A 22,721-nucleotide genomic window follows, 5' to 3' on the forward strand; every position below is an offset into this window, starting at 1 on the left:
CTCCCTTAAAATCTCGTGGAGACAGGGTTTCTATAATATCTCAGGAAGAAATTAAATCAGGGATGCTTTGAAGCTTCCAGGCAGTCAGTAGGCGCGGGATATTTTAAATCCTGATGAAATATGTCAGCGGAGTTATTTTAATACGTTTGATTGTATTGTATGTTGTGTGGGTAACAGTATCAAGTATGTATGAATAGTGAGTGATTGTTGTTGTATGTGTGGATAACGGGGTTTTTTCCTTTAGTATTGTTTAAAAAAATTTTTTTTCTGATGATGTATAGTATTTATTGATTTTGTATACGATGAAAATGTTCAATACAAAAAAAAGTAGAAAATGAAGGTAACTCATGCGCAAAAAAAGTAAATGAATAAAAGAAAGTAAAGAAAAAATAGTTGCTCATGTAATTTATGTGTCATTTGGGATTCTATTTAGATATATCACTATAGTTTGAACTATGTCGCATATGTAATTATAAGGCCATAGGGGAATTTCTCTTTACACTGTAGGACGAAATAACTGCTCTGTTTGATTAGTTTGTGTCAGTCTGAGTTTACAAAGTGGTCTATGTGGAAGGTATGTTTGTATCAAGTGTGAAGTTCGAAGGTGTGCTCCAGACATGTTGCCGCTAACTTGTGACTGCACTTCAGCACAGTCTGAAGAATAAAATTGTGTTAGGGATACAGTTGCAACAATATCCTGTTTGCTCGAATGCACCCCACTGCCAAATGATCATGGTTAACAACAATTGAAGGAAACATTTGTTTTATAAAATTGTCAAATTTCTTTTCATAAATACAATCATTCATTTGAAATCTTTTTTTCGATCAATTGATCATAAAAGATGTACATGTTATCTCACATTGTTTAAATCCCAAATACAAGAGAAGAAATAGAGATGAATAAAATTATCATTATTCTAAAATACTGTAATGGTTAAAATCAGCTTTAAGAACAAATTCAGTTAATCATGGGCAAGAAAAATTATTGGGGGAGTCCACCTCCCTTCACCAGTTTAGTGCGAACATGCCACATTGCAGTTAAAAATTTAGCCATGGAAAAGACAATCAGTGGGGATAGGTCAGTTTTTAGGACTCTATATGCGGGTGACAGTGTTCCGAATCCCAGGTTTTTGAGGACGGGGACAAGCCAGTATTTTCTACTTTTCCTGTAAGCTCCGCATATGAATACTACATGAACCTCGTTCTCCACAGACTGGGCACACACCGGACATGTCCCTTTTCCAGACTCGCCGGACCATGATTTTGTGAAGGACCCAAGAGGAAGAGTCCCGTACCTCCACTGTAGGAATAGCTTTCTTGTAAGGGGCGGAGATATATCGTTCAAAACCGCTTCCAGATTATAGGAATCCTTATTTTTGATGAACTGAGATGATAAGGATCCCTCGCAAGTGCCCTCCAGAGCTCGTGCAAGCATGTAATCGTAATATGCTCTGGACAGCTTTTTCCTTGAGATTCTGGTACAGGCATTTTCCGGGTCTAACCACAGTTCTGGCATTCTGAGAGTTTCACAGATCCTCCTGATGTAAATTAGCCAAGGCAAATTGGCAACATTAGGTAATGTTAAAAATTCCTGGAGCTCAGTTCTGTAAGTAGTGAGATCTTGACTACTCCAGAGGCGGTGCCAAAAAGTTAGCGGTTTGAGGCCAAGCTTCTCAGTGATGGGCCTCACGCCCAGATCCAATCTCAGGGGTAGTAATGGCGTGCCTGGCGGGAGAGCAGTCAACTGCCTGAGGAATTTGTTTTCTGTAATTTGGAGACTTTGAGATTGTAGGTGGCTCCAAAGCTCCCCCCCATAAGTGACTGCCCCCCTTGCCTGAACTTTGTAAATCTGCAATACAATCAACATGAATTAATATTTTGCCACACAAGTAAATGATATAAAAGAGGGAGAGGTTTGCATATTGAGGGTGGGAGTGGAAAAACAGACAGACACACTGCAGGGGGAAGATCTAATTAAGGGAAGAGGTGGATAATAGATTTTTCCATGGAGTGTCACCATGCACCAGCTCCAGAATTCCTACTAAATCACAAAGGAAACTCTTGTTTTACGGAAAAGTGGTAAAAGAGGAGCTCTGCTTATCAACGAATGGGCCCTACTGACCTTACCAGCCACATTCACATACTGACTGAAAGGTTTAGTATCAACATTAGTTTGGGAAAGGAGCTAGCTGTTAAGCGCTGCCTAGGGTTTTCCAATATTTTGACTAACCATTTATGGTGTCAGTTACAAGGAAATGCCCTGCATATAACATTATATGACAATTATTCGGCCTGTAGTTATTTGTGAATTTTCCTCATGCCTGTGATGTTTGCATTCCTAAAAGACCTTCCAGCATCATCTTACTCCAGGTGAAACATATCTCTTACAAATGAAGTGAATAAACAATTAGTGGTCAATATACTGATTCTAAGATGATCAGCACATTTCCCAGCACTGTGGGTTGTCAGTACAAAGCTTACACAGGTCTCTCCAGTGTATCTTGCGTTAGAGAGAGAAGGTTAATCGCACACATACAAGGTGACCATTGATTAGTGAAACACTTAACACAACCGTGGGAGTGTTATGGTGTTATGGCACACCTTTGCAACATGTTACCTACCTTTGTCTCTACATTACAATGGCATGGTGGACAGTACTGGAATTCAGAAAGAAAAGCTCATAGAACAGGTAAGCATAAAATCCTGGTAAAGAAGCAAAAGAGAATGTCTGGGTCAACCAACCATCAGATTATCAAAGGTTTTGCACAGAACCTCCCTATATTAAGAGAAAAACTGTCATGTAAGAACTAAATGGATAGATTATTTATTCATATGATTAAATGGTGACAAAATCCTTAAACCAGGTATAATCCGACTGGGGAGAAATAAGTTGAATGATATCATAATATCAAAGGGTTCCTCTTCGTAGCTAAATGCACTATTAAGAGTCATACCTGCTGTGCTTGGGAAGCAGATTACTATACAAGGATATAGCAGCACTATTCAAGGTATTCCTTTAACAGCTCTGTTCCGCATCTGCAAGTAAAGTCTACAATTTGTACAATAAATTACATTGCCGTGATCAGCAATGAGGCAATGAAAACAAACAGGTTCTGTGCCTAACCCACCATCTCTTTGATAAGACTAGTGGAGAATGCTAACCCTGTGCTTGGTGCCCTCAGTATGGATCAATTTAGAAAACTCTCTCGTTCTAAGCCCTATTACCTGATCAGGTGTGCTTTATGTCAATAAAAATCACAGGTCATTAAAGAATGTAACACTTCCCATGAAAACCTGAAAGGATGAACATCTCTGGAGCTGTAACCCTATGGTCCCATGTCCAGGTCAAGATGTCTGGGTTGGTGCCAGCCTTCGATGGTGGGGAGGAACAGTCCCTTTTTCTTGGGAACCTGTTATGGTGGTTGTTTATTGGCCTTCCTGGTAAAAGTTTGTGCAGCCAGTCACAATATGAATGTCACACTTCATTCCAAATGCAATGTATATTCCTACTTTGGAGTCCAAGCACAGTACTGTTTTGGATCTTGGTGATACTGGCCTTACCCTTATTCCCCCCTACATGCCCTTGCACTGCTCATTGCATTATGCTCTCTGCACATTACAATGTAGGTTCGTTTTGTGTGTGTCTGGTTTGGACCTACAAAACTCTCTAACATAGATCTTTGTACTTTACCAGATTGGTTTCAGAAAGTTTCTACAAGTTCGCCTATGCCCTGCAATATGTGAGACCTGTACAAAGCAGAGCCCAAAGGCATGAGCTTGAATAAGTAAAATATTTTGGGGGGAAATAGTGCCCCATATAGAAGAGTGTTTGTCCCATTTCAGAAAATTGCATGAATTTTTGTGTTCATACTACACACGCTTATGTGTCTTACTTTTTTCCTAAATGATTGAAATTCAGCTGCAAACCATGGTCTCTGTCCTTGTGTGCAAAAGTAACTATCTTTAGCCCCCTCCGGAAGGGATGTACATGTACTGCAACACTGCAAGGCTTTGAGCTAACCTCCATCTTTATGAATGTACAGTAGCAGTTATTCTGTTCTCTCATGTATTCACATTAACAAAACAATGCATTTAACAGCCAATGAGATTAATGTGCACGTATGTGTGTTTTTGAATTAATTATGTAATTGGTGTTGTGCAAATACCATTTTTATTGCTGCTCATTTACGCAATATAATGCCATGAATTTGTGCGTTTATATTTCACCGGATTAAAAAAAAACAAAAATTAAAGCATTTAGGAAAAGAGACTTTAGATACTTTATGACATTCCTGTTGGATTTTGCTGCTTGTTGCTTAGAGAAGGCTACAAACTCCTCGCCCTTTCTGTATTTAGCCTTATCTACTTAACATTTTGATTGTCAGATGTACTGTGCTTGTTTAATGTCTTAAAGATACATTGCATTCATTGTGACTCAATCAATCAATCAATCAATCAATCAATCAGGGGGTTGTAAAGTGCGCTACTCACCCGTTAGGGTCTCAAGGCGCTGGGGGTGGGGGGATGGCGAGTTTGTAGCTCCGGATCAGTTGAAGAGCCATGACTTTAGGCGCTTTCTGAAGGTGTGCAGAGTGGGGGAGCATCGGATGTTGATTGCGAGCTCGTTCCAGGTCTTAGCTGCGACGTAGGAGAAGGCTCTTCCGCCTGCTCTGGTTCTGTCGATGCGTGGGGTCTCTGCCAGGGCGAGGTCAGCAGATTGGAGGTTCCTTTTGGGTACGTGGAAGGAGACTCTTTTGTTGAGGTATTTGGGTCCAATGTTGGAGGAATTTGTAGGCGTGTGAGAGAACTTTGAAGGTTACTCTCTTCTTGATGGGGAGCCAGTGGAGGTCTCGTAGGTGCTGGATCCTGTGCTCATGTCGTGGGGTATCGAGGACGAATCTGGCTGAGGTGTTCTGGATGGTTTAGAGCTTGTGTAGCAGGGTTTTGTTGATTCCGGCATAGAGGGTGTTACCGCAGTCTAGTCTGCTGGTTATGTGTGTGTGGGTGACGGTCTTTCTGCATTCTGGGGGGCATTCGGGGGAGGGGGGTTCCACTTGAAGGTCTTGTGGTGGATGCGGTAGGAGTTGAGGACCTTTGTCTTCTCCGAGTTCAGTTTAAGGCAGCTGTCGCTCATCCAGGCTGCAACGTCTTTCATTCCTTCTTGGAAACTGAGTCTGGTGTCTTCAGGGTTCTTCGTGAGAGAGAGGATGGGCTGGGTGTCGTTGGCGTAAGATACTATGCTGAGCCCATGCCGTCTGACGGTGGTGGCGAGGGGGGCCCTGTAGATGTTAAAGAGTGTGAGGCTGAGCGAGAATCCTTGGGGTATTCCACAGCTGATCTCTGTAGGTTCGGAGAGGAAGGGGGGTGGAATCTGATCCTTTGGATTCTGCTGGAGAGAACAGAGCTGGTTCAGTCGAGCGCGGTTCCTTGAATAACTGAGTTGTGGAGTCTGGCTGTGAGTGTGCGGTGTGATACGGTGTCGAAGGCAGCGGAGACATCCAGAAGGATGAGGGCCGCAGTGTGGCCCTGGTCGAGTAGCATGCGGATGTCATCGTTGACGGCGAGGAGGGCAGTCTCAGTGCTGTGGTTGCTGCGAAATCCGGACTTGGAGGAGTCGAGGATGGCATTCTCTTCAATGAAGGTGGTCAGCTGGGCATTGATGAATCTCTCTGTGACTTTGGCTGCGAAGGGAAGGAGAGAGATGGGCCGGTAGTTTTTCAGGTCCGTCGGGTCGGCCAACGGTTTCTTGAGGAGGGGCTTGATCTCTGCCTGCTTCCAGTCATCGGGGAAGATGCCGGATTCGAGGGAGGCGTTGATGGTCCGGCCTAGTTCAGGTGCTATGGCGGCGGCAGCTCTGTGGTAGATATACGAAGGGCAGGGGTCCGTGGGGCTCCTGAGGGGGTGTTCTTCATGGTCGTGGCGGTGTCTTCAGTCGTGGCAGGTTTCCAAGTGGTGATGAATTGGCTGGTTGTCTGTAGTGGAGAGGGAGATGGTGTCCGGAGTCTGTTCACTGAAGTTGTCGTAGAGGGCCTTGATTTTCAGGTGGAAGTAGGAGCTGAGCTTGTTGCAGAGGTCCTGAGACGGTGAGATGTCCGTGGCTTCGCTGGGGGGTTTGGTGAACTGCTGTATGATGTTGAAGAGTTATTTTGCGTTACTTGCGTTGGTGTGGATTTTGTACTTAATAAAGGTCCGCTTGGTGGCTCTTATGTGCTGGGGGTATTCATTCATGGTATTCCTGTAGTTGTTTTGGTCTTATGCTAATTCCCTTAACTAACTTTCACTTTCTGTAACAATATTATTAGAATAAGTCTACAACCTGCCAGCACCGCATAAAGCACAGTCTCACCCTGCACCGTAAGCCTTGGTCTCACCGACGCTGTCTGGACAATCGTCATAGAGCCGCCGCCTGCACCGCATAGAGAGGACACTGCGCCCTGCACTGCTTCCATTTTACAACGCAACAGTGACGGTTGCCACGACGGGCTCACACTCCGTGTAACCGCAACGAGAAAGGTACTGTTACAGAGTCAGAGGCTTTTGCTGGCCCGTTTCGGTGCGGTCGGCTGGAACTGTTAGACTCTGTTGTTTTCAGCATCGCAATAGCCCCAGAAGGAGCTACCGACTCGTACGAACTGTGTTTTTTAGATATTCCTGCATTTTACAAGACATCTTGCAAAGTATCTATTTTCCAAGTACTGTATTGTAGATTTTTTATCGTTTTTGGTCTTAAGTATATAAAAATATTGGATATTTTTCTAAACTGGTGTGGTGTCCTTTTATAGTGCTTACACTGTATTACTGTTGGTTATGCGCAAATGCTTTACACACTGCCTCTAAGATAAGCCTGACTGTTCGTACCAAGCTACCAAGGGGGTGAGTAGGGGTTATTTTAGGAGTGTAACTCCCTTAGCCAGACTAGGAAGAAGGGTCCCTATTTGGACAAAGGTACCTACCCATTGCAAACTAGAGACCCCCATTTCTAACAGCACTAAACCCCAAAAACTGAGATATAACATATGATGGGAAAGATGTTAAATGCTGTAGTAACAGAGAAATAATAGATTGACTTCTGAAGGGACGCAACAAGATTCAACAAATCAATACTTCATAGTAAAACAAGGCTCAAAATAATGATGTTCTGGGACTAAGTTGACTAAGTGAATCAAACATGAGCCAGACGTGTTGAAGGCAATGCAGTGAAAAAAGGGGACCCACTGCATATCTGGTGGGCATGCCCAGTGTTGACAATATTGTCCAAAGAGTTGCTGGATGCAATTAGAAAGATTATGAGACTTCAGAGTCCATCAAATCCAAAACTGAGAGTGCTGGGGATAAAAAAACAATATCTTGGGAACAATGTACAATAAAGAGAATGGGATCTGAACTCCCAACTGCTGATTACAAAAAAGACAGAAATTGTTAGAATATGGAAACAAAGAATGGCTCCAATGACACATAAGTGGCGCAGCAAAATCTGGGACACAATGCCGATCAAATGACTGTCTAGCAATCTGACAAAAAAAAAAAATATTTTTTCTGTTAGTACAACACTCGGTTTTAAACTAGATGGACAAAGACTGCAGGGAAATTGCATGCCCGCAGAGATCGAGAGCCCTTCAGCAATTTGACAAATGTGCCCTGGCTAGACTTGATATTGAGTTTCATGAAGACATGTAGAACTGCAGGTGGGGGTGGGGGGCAGGGGGGAGGGAGTTTATGGATACAGGGAAAGAAAGGTTGACAAAATGTTGACGTTACCATTAGCGGGCTGATTACGATATCTTTCGCAAAGGCTCCGAACGGGATTCAGATTAACGGAATCTGATAGGGAACCTATGTTTCCGATTAAATCGGATACAGTTCCGAACGACCGATTACAATGCAAGGAAAGCATTCGGTGCTGTCCAATTCGGTTCCAAGCAGCATTCGGACAGCCCAAGTTGTTTGGAGCTGAATAATACAGCTCTATGGACACGTTTCGGGCAGAGCGATTATGATATCCGATTCGGACAGCCGTTCAGATACAGTCTGACTGGCACGAAACAGCTGTCACAATCGGACTTTGGGGACCCGTAGCAGAGCCAAGGGCCAGTCCACAGAAGTCCTAGGGGAACCAACCAAAGTTCCCCAGCAGGTCCTTTTCCCCCAATGGTCATCGGGGGTAAAAGGGAAGCAGCACCACTGGCCCTCGAGAGACCCACACTAATCCTGGGGTTCAGCTTGAATTAAACATCTTAGTCCATCCTTGAAGGGTGTCGGAGGGATTCACCTTCCATGTGGGTCTCTTTTTCTGCTGTCGTCGCTTCCCGGTCCTGGGCCTTCTCATCAGTCTTTTGCTTCTGGGGGAGGTTTTAAGTGTTGGTAAAAAGTTTCAAGGGTCTGATGCTCCTGGCCAATCCTATGATGCCACATCATCCCTCCACCCCATCCCAAAACCCTTCTACACAGCATTCTGGGACAATCCAAAATAAAGACTTCAAGTTTTCTCTGTTAAGAGCACCTCTGTGGGCATCCGCTCCACCTCTGGATGACAGCCTCCTGAATTCTTCCCACTTAAACTTTAAAGGCAAGCCCCTCCCGTGCTGGCTCCAGGGGACTGCGCTCCCTGCTTTGTACCAACCCATGTACAGGGTGACAAGCTAATATTCAGATGCAAATTTCCTCCCCATCTTTTCTTTCCAAGGAACTGTGTCAATCACTGTTGATAGTGCTTTTGTCTGTGGAGGTGGCGGGTTCTGTGGAGGGTTTTGACGTGTACAGGAAGTGTGGCGCCTTAACTGGTAGCGGTGTGTGTTAGGTAAAAAACAACAATAATGAAGACGGTGCAGCAAGGTCAGAGGAGACCCCGAAACCTCTGCAGAGAGTGGCCAGGGCCCACTCGGTAATTATGACAAGAATCCTGTGCACACGTTAAGCGAGGTGTATACATGTATCATGCTTAATCAAAAGAACACAATAGGTAGTAAATGAAACAAAGTGGACACGATAGAAAGTATTTTTGTTCTTAAAAGGATTGTATTTGACCTTCCTTTGTTGAAAGGTAACTTCAAAAGCAAATGACCAGCCAACACGTGTTCCGTCAAGCGGGCAAGGAGCCCATGACTCTTCAGGGCTGTAAGCACAAATGGGGTAACGGTCCGTATAGCCGGTGATATTTCCGACCCGGCGTCTGGGGTCTGGGTTGAAAGAATCAGCGATAGTGAGTCACTGTGGACTCGGAGATGGGCGGGTACATCCGTCTCAAACCAGCTAATACCTGGGATATGGCAGCGGAGAGACGGGTCCTGTCTTCCTAAGGGGCTGGTCATTTGCTTTTGAAGTTACCTTTCAACAAAGGAAGGTCAAATACAATCCTTTGAAGAACAAAAATACTTTCTATCGTGTCCACTTTGTTACACCTCGCTTAACGTGTGCACAGGATTCTTGTCATATTTGTCTGGGGAGGTATTTGATCACTCTGCTGGACAGCAGAGTAATTAACTTTGCCCGGTATGGGGTAGAAAGACCTGGAATATGAATATGAGCTGATCAAGAGAAATAGGACAAATATTGAAATCCCATAATATGTGCTTTATTGGGGAAACCATATTCCATCTGGGTGTGCATGTTTTACTCCAGTTTGATACCTCGCTGAACATTATACTCAAGTGAAGCAAAACTGTACATAAGGGCAGAATTCACCAGTATGTATGTATTATACAGAGAAACCGCCATGGTACTACAGACCAACTCCAGAAATGCCCACTCCTATTAAAAGGTCTAGCCCATGTCAATACAAATCCTTCTGCAAAAAGGCTACCTGTGTGCAGATATTGGACAGAGGTAGTCGCAAACATGCAGCCTGCTCAAGCGTGCTCACATGTAACAAGTCCAGTGCCTTTTATGCTAGCCTGTGCAGCAGCCTTTTCTTAAAAGGCAGACACGTGCAGTTAAGATGCTCAGTCTAATTACCATGAATTTACTGTGAGTGAGACTACAACAATGAGACTCACTCATAAATAAAAGTAGAAATAAAGCACCAGTAGTCATAAGCGAAAAATCCTGGTTGACTAAACGTTTGCTAGGCCCTTCCAATCAGAGAGCTAAAAGAGCTGTTTGTCTCCAATTCAGAAGTCACTTTATATGTATCCCATACTGCTGATCTCCTCATGCCACCATATAGGAGTTGCTGTATTAGAAGACTGTGCTCACGATACTGAAAAGTGCATGGTTAAAGCAGGACTGTAAAATGAGCTCAAGATTGAGGTTGGAGGGACAAGCTAGGAAGTGTGGCTGCACCAAAAGCACTACTTGCGAACCTTGCCTCACTGTGCCATGGGGTTGCCCATATTAACAGACAGGATGATCCATTCAGCAAGTACTCATTGGTATGCTTCCTTCCACCCTTCTACTGCCCACTTGACAAGCATACAACATTAGTACGTATTTCAAACCACCCCTGCAGCCAACACACTGCAATGAGGGCACTTCACCCATACCCAAATTGATTTCATTTGAGTGACTTGATAATCTGCTTCTAGTATGCATGCTTTCTAGACGGATTGAAGCCTACTCATGTGCTGGAGATAATGCAATCCTTGTAGGCAAGAAATGCAAAGACACTTTATCCCAAGGGTTGGAATTCCTCTCCAGACAGGGAGTGATAAGTGTACCTATTTTATGTCCTCTCTGGACCAAGAATTATGCAAAACCATTTCATCTTGCTTACCACTCCAACTCTTCAGGAAGAGTGGAACGGTTTCCAGGGACTGTGAAAAACAAGATAGCTAAGCCATTGTAGTGAGACTGGGCTTCAGAAGCCTGATGCATAAACTTTTGCCCTCCGGTGATTTCAAACCATTCTTAACAAGCATTTGCAAAGCAATCGGTCTCGCCTTTGGGACCTTATATGTATTTAGCTATACAGCCAATAGGCTGGGTGTTGAAACATCTACTGTTCTTTAACATGGAGGGAAAGTAACCACCGAACTGCGTGATACGCCAGGTATGGGAAAACATTTCAGCATACGGTCTGCAAATTGTAAAGTGTACGCAGTGTCTGTAGAGTTGGTGCACTGTACAGTGCGTTCAAAAGGCCAGGAGTAGTGGTTCATCAGAGAGAATTGGCCAAATGAATACTCTCATGGCAAGTTGAACAATAAAGAGGGATTTGCAAATGGCTTCTAACTGCGTGTAAAGACGGTGGGGGGCACTAGGTGTATGACTGACATGTCGGCATATATGGAAGTGCTTGCACACTGTCTGCACAAAAATTAGGATTTTGGGCCGGAGTTTGCACTGTGTGTTCACAGCTTATAAAAACTGAATAGTAGTGCCCTATTATTGTACACTAAACAACAAAATAGAGATGCCAGTACTGATAAACTAATTAACAAGCCCTTTTGTCAACCAGAAAAAGTATACTTCAAAACTGGGAGGTGCTATTGAATAGCTGTTTTTATTCTCTAAGTATCGTCAGATAAGTTAAATGATTTAAACCTTATTGGGTACAGTCAACATCAACAGAATTTTTCGACAAGAAAAATGAAATAAGGACACAACACCAGATAAAATATCAGTATATCAGTCATAAGTCAACCATATCACAGTCATACCACATACATTCATACATTCAAACAGGAATACTTCACACACACACTGGAGAACTAATACACCAGTAGGGGGAGTAATGGATCTGCTATGGGTTTCTAGAAAATTCAATTCAACATCGCACACTCCTTTAAATCAAAACAAATCAATTATTTCAAATTATTTACAAAAGTGAGTGTACTGTTGTCAGAACTAGTGCACTATAGAACTAGAACTACCAAAGGCAGACCCCAAAACAGAGGGGGGCCTACGCGTTTCGAATCCCCAGTGGTCGGTGGGATTCTCCTCAGGGCCAGGTTATTCTGTAAAGAGAAAAAGGAACCTAAGTATACAGATTTCAAAGGTAGGACCTGAATTGCCCTACAACACCCATAAAAACCAACCAGCTTACCAATAGGAATCAGTCCAGCGGATCAAATTCATAGGTAAAGGAAAAGACAACCTGTGCAGAATAATAAAAAACATATGTGTCAGTGTCTACTTCAGGGGAAAGAATCTAGAGCAACCGACCGAGGAGTCCAAAGAAATTACCTTGATCCTCGGTAACAGTGTGTCCTGTGTAGTTGAAGAAAAGTGTAGTCGAATACCACGGGACCTGTGGGGCAATGTGCAAATTCAGTCTTGAATTCCATTTAAAAAAAGTGCAGTATATAGTACTACACTGACTGAAATAGAACGGCTCTTACCCGGGGTCCCGAGGTAATGGAATCCTGGTCTGATCTTGACCGTCAGGTTCCTTATTAATTCGCCGCGGGAGCCTTACTGCGGGAAGATAGAATGGTCTGGTAAGATACAAATTGATGCACCCATCAGCCGGTTCAATCGCATTGCAAGAGGGAGGTTCCGTGTATGTACTGACCTAGATTGCAACGGTCCGTCCAGTCGCCTAATTCTTCGGCGTGGAATCCAGCACTAATCACTTCGCGCATGCGCAGATCAGTCCGGTTTGCAAAGTATAGTGTTCCTATATACTAGACCCTGTTTGTAGGCGCATGCGTGGTGGCGCGGAGGTTACAACTCGCAAGTATACGTTGGCCCCATACATCCTGTCGGATTGGCAGGAAACGATGCTCCATAAAAAGTCACCATCAGATCTTTAATTATAGTGCGCACAGGTGTTGCATTCACATTAATGCGTAACAATATACCCATTCGTCACGTCTTTGTGGTACAATCGGGCACACTTTCCCGGGACTTCTTACGTCGTAGAATGTTCCACGAGCGTGGAGAAAAGAATGATTTAGCATTCAACGTTAGAGGTGAGGGTAAATGTATAAAGCCTGTCACTAAAGAAGTAGCGACATGCACAGGATTCCATATGGATACGTTCAGAGTCTAGATCTCTATAGTTTATAAATTTCCGATAATTCATTAAGTCCTGTCACTGCTGTATTAAACATAACAATGAGGTGTGCCTCTCGTTTAGCGAGTTTTAGATCCCAATCGCCACCGCGCTGGTCCTTTTCTACTTTTGAAATCACGGTCCATTTTAGATCAGTTATCTGGTGTTTATGTCGACTCCAGTGATTAACCAAAGGTGCGGTTTCAACTTTGTTTTTTATCCTCGATTTAGGTTGGCAAATTCTCTGTCGAATTTCCTGGTTGGTTTTTCCGATGTACAGGAGGCCACATGGGCAGAGGATTCCGTAGACTACAAACTTTGATTTGCAATTGCTGAAAGTCTCATGTTTCCATGAGATGCCCTGATGTTGAAATAAGGCTCCCTCGATGGTTAAATCGCAGCATACACACGTGCCGCACTTATGGTGGCCAACAACAGGAGTTAGCCCCATCATTTGTCTTAGAGAGGGTTGACTTTCTTTTTTGGTGGCAGCTCTTACTACATAGTTGGCTATACTATTCTCCTTTTTGAAGGCAAACAACGGAGGTGCATGCAGGCTTTCATCCAAATTCTTTATTAGGTGCCAATTTTGGCCAATGATTTTTTTTAATTTATTGGCATTGGGGCAATAGGTGGTAACACAAACCTGGCGTTTTAACTTTGTTTTATTTTTACGCTCCAGGAGAGTTTCCCTAGGTATCCACCTGGCACGTTTCATTGCGCTACGTACTAGCTTTTTAGGGTAACCTCTGTCACATAATTTGGAGACCAACTTTTCGGCATGAAACTTGTAATCCTCATTGGAGGAACAATTTCTACGTACCCGTAGAAATTGGCCAAAGGGCAAGTTTTCCTTCAAACTCCTAGGGTGATTACTGGAGAAAAGTAGAGCCTTGTTGCGATCCGTCGGTTTGACGAATAATGATGTTGCAAGTTTGCCTTCTGCCGGGAACACCTCAACGTCAAGAAATGCAATCTTATTCTCTGAGTGTGAAATACAGAATTTTATATCCGGTGTTCTTGCGTTCAACCAATTAAAGAAAGATAAAAGTGTTTCTTCGCCACCCATCCAGATCATAAAGACGTCGTCTATAAAACGCAGCCATGTCGTGATGTATTCCGCAAAAGGATTATTGTTGTAGACATACGTATCCTCGTAGAGTGACATGAACAATACCGCCAGTTCTGGGGCAAATGGACACCCCATAGCCACTCCTTTGACTTGGAGATAAAATTCATTTCCAAAGCAAAAGTAGTTTTTTTTCAATATAAATGTGGCAAGGTCCACTAGAAATTTTGTAGGCACCTGGACCGGTCTAGGTCTTAAATTCAAAAAGTGTTCCACTACTGCTACAGCTTCGTCTTGGGGTATTTGAGTATAAAGGGCTGTCACATCTAGTGTGACCAGCAAATCCTTACCGTTATTGAAATCAATCATTTCAACCTTATTGATGAAATCGGTGGTATCTTGTAGATATGACGTCACATAGATCACAAACTCTTTCAAAAAACAGTCGACATACTTAGCTACTGGTTCAAGTAGGGAATCACAACCTGCTACGATAGGTCTTCCTGGTGGTCTAGTAGGATCTTTGTGTACTTTCGGTAAAACATAAAACATGGGTGTTTTTTGGATGTTTATTTTGTAAGTACTCCAATTCCTTAGGGCCCACGAATCCTTGTTCAAATCCTTCTCTAAGTATAGAAAAAAGTATATTTTGAAAGTTGGTCGTCGGGTCCTTCCCAATCTTACAGTAACAGGCGTGATCGTTCAGTTGTCTCATCACTTCGGCGGTATAATCGGTGGTATCCCAAACAACGATTGCGCCGCCCTTGTCTGCTTGTTTGATAGTGACCGTGTTGTCATTTCTCAAGGAGGATAGAGCGTTAGTTTCCTCTTTGGAAATGTTGAATTTAACGAATTTCCTTTGTTTTTCCATATCAGCAATAGCTGAAAGAACCGTTTTTTCGAATATGATGATTTCCTTAGGTATTTTATTACTTGGTGGGCAGAATGTCGATTTTTTGCGGAGTCCTGTAACTTCAGAAGATATAGGGCTGGATTATCAGAGAAAAACATGGTTAGGCGTAACTTGCGACAAAACTCAATGAATTCCGTGTTCATTTTTACGAAGTCGGTCCTTTTGGACGGTACAAATGAGAGTCCTTTGGCCAAAAGACTTTCCTCCGCTTTTGTTAGTATTTTCTTTGATAAATTGAAGATGGGAGATACCGCTAATTTTTGTAGTGTTTGCGGCGTGTTGTCATCTCCCATGGTTGTGTGTATCTCACTTTGGTTGTGTTTGGCCTCTTCCCAAAAAAGAATTGGAGGAATGTCCCTGGGGTTGTTGGTTTTGATTCCAATTTCGGTTCCTATTTGGTCTACTATTGCTGTTATCACTATCTTCACCAGAAGACGATGTATCCGAAAAAGTAATTAATTGATTGCGGGATCGACCCCGATTGTCCGAAAGGTAACGTCTCGAATCCGTCTTCGTATTATTGTACACTGGCAGTGCATGCTATATATGTACGAGTATGCAGTATCCGTGCAGTTGTTGCACAGGAAATTGTACATGCAGTGTGCTTGTGAAGTCTGAACAGGTGTAAGTAGGCACTGAACAATTTGTGCACACAGAGAAGACTGCAGACAGACGTATGTGCAGAAGTTATAGTTTGAACATGGAGCAGATTACACTGTGTACAACTCAACTACACTGGGTATGGTGCGTTCGTTGTCTGGACATGGAGCAAGATGCACTGTTTACAGTAAAAGTCAGGCTGGGTATAGAATAGTTTGTAAATATGGCAGGATAAAATTGGCAACAACACTAACCTGTGTAGAGAGATAGTCTACGCAGCTCATTGTAAATATTTTGCAGACAAAAATACTAAAGCGTATATAGTGTATGCAAAAGGGGCATGTTGCAGAGACGGAGAATAGTTGGGGGAATGGTAAACTTAGCAGCGTGAGGGGAAAAAATGGGGATGTCTGCAGTGGACAGGGAGTGTACAGAGAGCAAGCTGTACAGGATAAGCTGTGTACATTGGTCAGACTGCATACGAATCTAAGTAGAAGGGCCAAGACGTAGAGGGAAGTGTACACCCAGAGCAGGCAGGCTGAAGATGAAACTGTGCATACGATATGGAGCATAAGACAGGCTGACCTAAGCAGTATTGAGCAAGCCAGAAGTGGTCAATGTGTCTAATTCATAAATACACTGGGCACTGTGTTCAGTAGGTGAAGCAGCTGGCGATGGGTAGGGAGCATATGATCAGACCACGGAGTGCAGTCTACACATGAATTAGGCTACACAGGCACTGGAGTACATGGATTCGGACAGCTGAACAGGGCAGGGACTAAAAATAAGTTAGACTAAGAACGGTAATAGCTCCACTGGTCATGCTTCAGTGGTCACTATGCCCAGCGTTTTGTGGATGAGGCAAGCTGAAGTGTGTACGGAGCTTGTACGTGACCAATTTGAGACAGGTTGCCCTAAGCAGCGTGTTCGTGGGTAAAACTACAGAGCAAGGTGAGCACAGAAGGAAGGATTCATATAGCAGGGATGCATGGGTCGGGCTGGAGAAAACTCTATGTAGAGCGCGTGGGTGGCTACAAACTGCACAGTGCAGAGTGTATAAAGGGGGAAATCTGCCCTGACCAAAGTTTACAGTGTGGGTTCTGTCCATTCTATGTACACGTTGTCTGCAGTGTGTCAATTCCTGAGCAGGTTGCACACCGAACAAAGTATGTACAGTAGGTGTAAGTGAGCGTACAGTGAAGTATAGTGGGAAAAGTTTGTCTGTACCTGGGCCTGTTGCGATTGAGCTATCCGTAGGGTTCTGTACTACCGTTGTTACGAGTCCTCCGGCGTCCGTCCTCTACCCTCAACCAACCTCGTGCTCCGTTCCCCTGCTTTCTGCTCCGCAGCTCTAGGAAGCGCTCCTTCGTGGCGTCCCTATCCCACGTAGCCTTAACAATTGAGTGCCGAAAAGGACAAATTCACTTACGCAGGTCAAATTCGGAGACAGAGACAAGATAATAGAGACGCATGCTAGTGTGAGTAACGGTGTCCCTAGCGGCGGCCATTTTTATACCAGGCAGCGGGTTATTGTTTCATTTAGAGTCGTCTGTGTCTACCCTTTTACACTACAATAATAAAAGTGGTTATGCCGGTCTTTAAAATGGCCAAAGCCTGGCATTACTGAACTAATAGACTTTTAGAAACTACGCATGCTTGCAACCGACCGCATAACAACTAAACCGCTGATAATTATCAGCTAGAGCTTTACAAACTAAGAAATATGTCACTAACACACACAATGGCTACAGTTATAAACTCAAATTGAAGTACTGGCAAAGCTTGATTACCCAAAACCCCTCCACCCTTGTCCCAGTCTTTTACTTTTGAGGTGTTCCCACATCTCACATGAGAAAGAACAAGCATTGGCAATGCAATAGGACTCGCATTTACGCGAAACCTATTGCACTGCAAATGGCAATGCGTGCGGGTAACGAGGCAGGAACAGGGGGCGGAGGAGGTGGGGGCCGGTGAGAAGGCATCGTACTGCGGGAGGGGGGGGGGGCACAGGAAGAAAGTAGTCTGTGCCATAGAGGGGCCAGTAGCCATGGAAGGGCACAAATGACGACATGGCTGTCATAAGGAGGGACTAACAAGCCTACAACCAATCGGAAGGCAGCATTTCAGAGACAAGCCAATTAAAAAGATGGGGCGAGAGTGGGCGGAGCTTCCACACTATACCGAATACTACATGCCTCTCAAAGAGAGCAGCACATGCACTGCAACACTAGGCGAGACCTAATAAAACAAGCATTGAAATTGCAATAGGTCTCGCCTTTGATTAATTTAAAGCCATATGATTTGCTAATGGAATTGTATAGCAAAGCTTCAACTTAATGAAAGGCAAGACCTATTGCATTTTGAATGCTTGTTTATTCTTTGGGTGACTTGTGTTCTTCTTGCTTGAGGCATTACTAAATGCTGTTCACTGTTCCTCAATAAACTCAAATTTTTTAAAAAAAAGACTGTGGATGCAAGGGTCTGTGTGAGTACTAAGCCAGATAACTATTTAAATATCTGTTTTTACTTCATGCGGATGAGGCCCAGACTACCCCACTCATGCCGCAGCAGACTCGGTTTCTCTGTACTTTCCCTTCTCTCTGTGGCTGTTTCTCATTGTGTCTCTTTCTCTCAGTTGTTCTCTTTCCTTCCTTCCCTTTCATTGTGCGCTTCTCTGTCTGCACCCCTACCATCATTCCCTGCTCTCTTTATAAGTTCTTTCTCAGTGCCCGTCTGTTCTCTCTCCTGCCTGGCGCTCCAGCCCTCCCTTTTTGTCACGTGCACGCGCAACCCTCGCCTCTTCTCAAAATTCAAGCAAAAATGTGTTCCGGGTCATGTTAATGTAAATGTATGTACAGCCAAGGCTGTATAGCTGTTTGGCGTGCAATATGTATGTTATTTGCAGATGCACATAGGGCTTACGAATAAGAAAGGGCCAGAAATAGACACTAGGGGCCTATTGTTTACGGCGAGAGTGTGGTGTCATATACAATGCCACATATTCCTCAAATATAGGTTTTCATTCTCTCTTTTGACAGAGCCATGTTATAATGTCACAGGAGCCTCGTGTGTCTATATGTGCCGTTTAACAGAGATAACCTAATTACACACATCAAATTCACCAATCTCTTTAAAATAAAAACTTAAAAATTGCCAATGTTCACAAATGTATACGACCTGTTGACTACAGTCTCCGTCCTGCCCCCAGGGCGAAGACCATTTTCCATTTTGGTTCTGGGGCCGACTCAGCTACTGGCAGAAATGATAACTCATACACCATCTGAGAGATCGCATCAGCTGTTGTTTGTCACTAGCCACAAGGGTACCATGTATGTCTTAGTGACAATTCTCAAGCACCTCAGTGAGACGCCGCCGGCCCAGCCCTACGGCGAACCCTGCACTTGGCACAGCGGAACTCACTGAGACCTACACGGACGGACACATAAAGCCAACATACTGCACTTCGACTCACACAGCCAGCCAGACACACAAGAAGTAGAATAAAGGAAGGCAGCTCTAAAGTAAATACTACTTGCACGCCAACTGCAGTATACGAGGAAAGACACACACTCACACACAAAGGCAACTCAAAAAGCACTGCAAGCATTGACACTGAACGCTCCCGGGAAGCTACTCGGACACACACATATAAACAGAGACACAGCGATACACAAACCCGTTTACTTCAGGTGCGCACACATTCTATTCTCACAAAATAGATACACACTGGTGCTTCCGAAGGTAAACAGACACCACGGACAAACACACACAGCACCGCTTCTTATGTGGCAAACATGTTGAGCAATGCACACAGCAGGCGCACTGCTGTATGCGGTAGAGGGCGTGGTGCTGAACAGAGAGGACGCATTTTACCATTGCTTGTACTGCACATTGCCAGACAACGCCACTGAAAATAAAACCCAAAGAACAGTGCCTTCCTTCTTCAGCGACTTAAGTAACAAACAGAAAGCCTCCAGCTACCAGCAGGAGAGTGTAGACATGCACACACAGGGGATGCCACCCCGAATCCACATTATGTGGAAACAGGTTGTTCTGCTAATGACAGCAGTCGTGAATCAAAGCACGAGGTTAAGTGAATAATTAACCGGTGTTGCAGTGCAGGGTTGGATTGGGATTGAAAATCTGCCCGGGCACGCAAAAAATAAATAAATAAATAAAATCGGCCTACATTTGCATAATCACTCCTTAGTCATATTCACTGCTTTGGCGTAATCTTATAAAACAACTTTAGGAGGGGAGGGGTAAGAAAATGCACACATTAGTTTACAATGGTTAAACAAGTGAGGCCACTTCTACTCAGGTCCCCTGCCCCCGCTCAGTAGGTGCACACATTAATGGGCCGGCCAGCGCAACAAAGGGAGTGATACCTCTGCCTATTGCAAAACGGAGGTAATGAGCGCCCATCTGCCCCTAGAAAGGCCATTCAGACACCCACTGGGCCGCTGGCTGTGTTCGAACAATAGAGACAGCGCCCAAATGGTTCCCCAGACTGCTCAAAAAAACAGCCCACAGCAGAACTCGGACACCGGCCCCTCGGATATTAACCGAATGCCCGCGTTACCAATCCGCCACTGTGTTGAACTGTTATATCTTGGACGTTAAACATTTAATTAACAGTCTTGTGGTTAGGCACAAACACATACGCCTGCAGCTATATGGCCATTTATGTTTGCTTAGCAAGCATGCTCTGGGTATCGACGCACTGAGCTTGGAACATCTGATGGGTAGAACTAAGACTGGTTCCCCTGCAGACCCATGCCCCCCTAGTGTATTTCGCATGGCCCGCCCTATTCTGGAGGAGCATTTTTTCTCTCTCCTAAATAGATCTTTAGAAACGGGCTATTTACCTGCTGAATTCAAAGAAGCGCGAGTCAGGCCTCTGTTGAAGAAACCTGGCGCGGACTCCGCTGCTTTGAAGAATTATAGACCGATCTCCCAGTTGCCCTTTCTCGCGAAAATTTTAGAACAGCATGTTTTGAAGTATTTATCCCTTTATGTGGAGTCCCACTCGTTACTCCATGAGCGACAGGCAGGGTTCCGAGCACACCATAGTACTGAGATGGTGATGCTATCGGTGTTGGACGAGTTAAGAGGCATGGCTGACATTAAGAAACCGAGCGCCCTGATTCTTTTAGATCTGTCGGCGGCGTTCGACACTGTCAGCCATGACCTGCTCCTGGGAAGACTAGATAACATCGGGGTCAAAGGCAAGGCCTTTGACTGGCTGAGGTCCTTTCTTTTGGGAAGAACTCAGAGGATACAGTTGGGGGATTTGATATCAGATGTGGGGACTCTAAAATGTGGGGTGCCCCAGGGCTCCGCACTGTCCCCACTATTGTTCAATCTGTATCTTCAACCCCTGATTGTATCTTTGGCTAGTATGGGCTGTAGAGTTTTTAACTACGCTGACGATACTCAGCTTATACTGAGCATCGATAATACCGAGGCTGCGCAACAGCAAGCCCAGAAGATCTTGAGGTTCACGGTCGGCTGGATGACGAGAAATATGTTAAAGATCAATCCAGACAAGACTGAGGTTCTGGTAATTTCATCAGCCACCTCACCTTGGAACGATCTCTACTGGCCTCAGGAGCTAGGCCCAACTCCGACTCCAAATGCAAATGTAAAGAGCTTGGGGATCAAATTGGACTGCGACCTGTCAATGGGCAGTCAAATCTCTGCCGTTGTTGGGAGCTGCACGAACATTATCAGGCAGCTACGTAAGCTAGCGCCCATTCTTCCCCAGTCTATGTTGCGAACAGTTGTGGCAGCAACAGTTATGTCAAGAATAGACTACGGAAATGTCCTTTATCTAGGCCTCCCAAAAACGCTCATGAACAGACTGCAGGTCGTCATGAATGACGCAGCGCGTCTGATCTTTAGACTCCCCAGAAGGACTAGAGCATCTCCTCTGTTACGGAACCTACATTGGCTCCCTATAAAGGAGAGGGTAGAGTTTAAGAGCATGTGCACGGCCCATAAGGCTATTTATGGCCATGCCCCGGTATATATCAGAGACCGGCTGGAAGTATACTGTCCAAAAAGAAATCTTAGATCCTCTGAATCTCAGCTGTTGAACTGCCCTCGGTTTAGGCTTGCAACTAAGGGAGGGAGAACTTTCTCGGTGTTGGCTCCTCAATTATGGAACAAGTTGCCTGAGGAGCTACGCAGAGAAGTGAATCTCCTGCGATTCAGAAAATGTCTAAAGACACTATTGTTTGGGAGGGCTCTGGGTACAATGTAGTCCGGCTGCTGTATCACCTTCTTGTGGGACACATAGTTATTGTATGAATCCATTGATTTCCGAGCGCCTAGAGACCTGTAGGTGATTGGCGCGATACAAATCTAAATTAACAATAACAATTAATACATGTGTGTGAACACACTCCTCCCTGGGGGAACGCGCACAGACGCCCTCCCTGCTGAAGCCATCTGGGTGGGGTCGCTGCATTGTGTTGCCTTCAGTGCACACAGCTCTGCAGTTGCCTGACAGATACAGCAACCGACCTTGAACCGAAAGGATTCTCACATGAAACAGCAGAAAGAAAACTATCACCATTCAAACTGAGGTGCACTGACAGAGCTGTACGTCTCAGTACCGCAACAGCATCGAGTACTGCAGGGCAGCAGCTGGGTGTCAGTAGTGGGGTGTTCGGATGCACCAACAGAGTTGTACTTCTCAGTACTGCACTAGCAGAGAGTACCAGGGGCGGTGGGTGACATTTGAAAGTGGTGGGACACAAAGTGATTTCCATACAGCAGCGTAGCGAGCGAGCGCAGCGAGCCAGCCCGAAACCCAAAGGGGGGGATAACCCCCCCCAAGAAAATTTTGAAAAAAAGAAGAAAAATCGTGCATTTTTAAGCAAATTTGAGAAAGCAGGAAGGTTAATAAAGCAATTGTGAAAGTGCAGTTATTACATTAATAGATGGCATAACATAGGTAGCTGCTTATTCAGTATAACCACAGAGCTTCATACATTCCGTCCTATTACGCTCAGGTGCTAAATTCAGACTATAAGACTTTCATGAAAATCTCAGCTCTAAGAGTAGAAGAAGTTGCACAGCAGTTGGGAAACAGGCTTCACAAAGCATTGGTGACGGACAAGTGCTGACAAGCCAACTGCATTTTCCTGAACAGTCCTGAATGGTACTGCCTGTTACCCCATTACCAATAAACAGTTTTTGAT

At 44.4% G+C, this 22,721-nt stretch overlaps 1 protein-coding gene across 2 annotated transcripts in view; it reads right to left on the reverse strand.

Annotated features, from left to right (window-relative positions):
• Positions 1-22,721, reverse strand: part of MITD1 (microtubule interacting and trafficking domain containing 1) — a 96,368-nt gene that overhangs the window by 39,373 nt on the left and 34,274 nt on the right. The window lies entirely within an intron of this gene.

This window comes from Lissotriton helveticus, chromosome 8 (assembly GCF_964261635.1).
Source record: "Lissotriton helveticus chromosome 8, aLisHel1.1, whole genome shotgun sequence".
Classification (NCBI taxonomy): domain Eukaryota; kingdom Metazoa; phylum Chordata; class Amphibia; order Caudata; family Salamandridae; genus Lissotriton; species Lissotriton helveticus.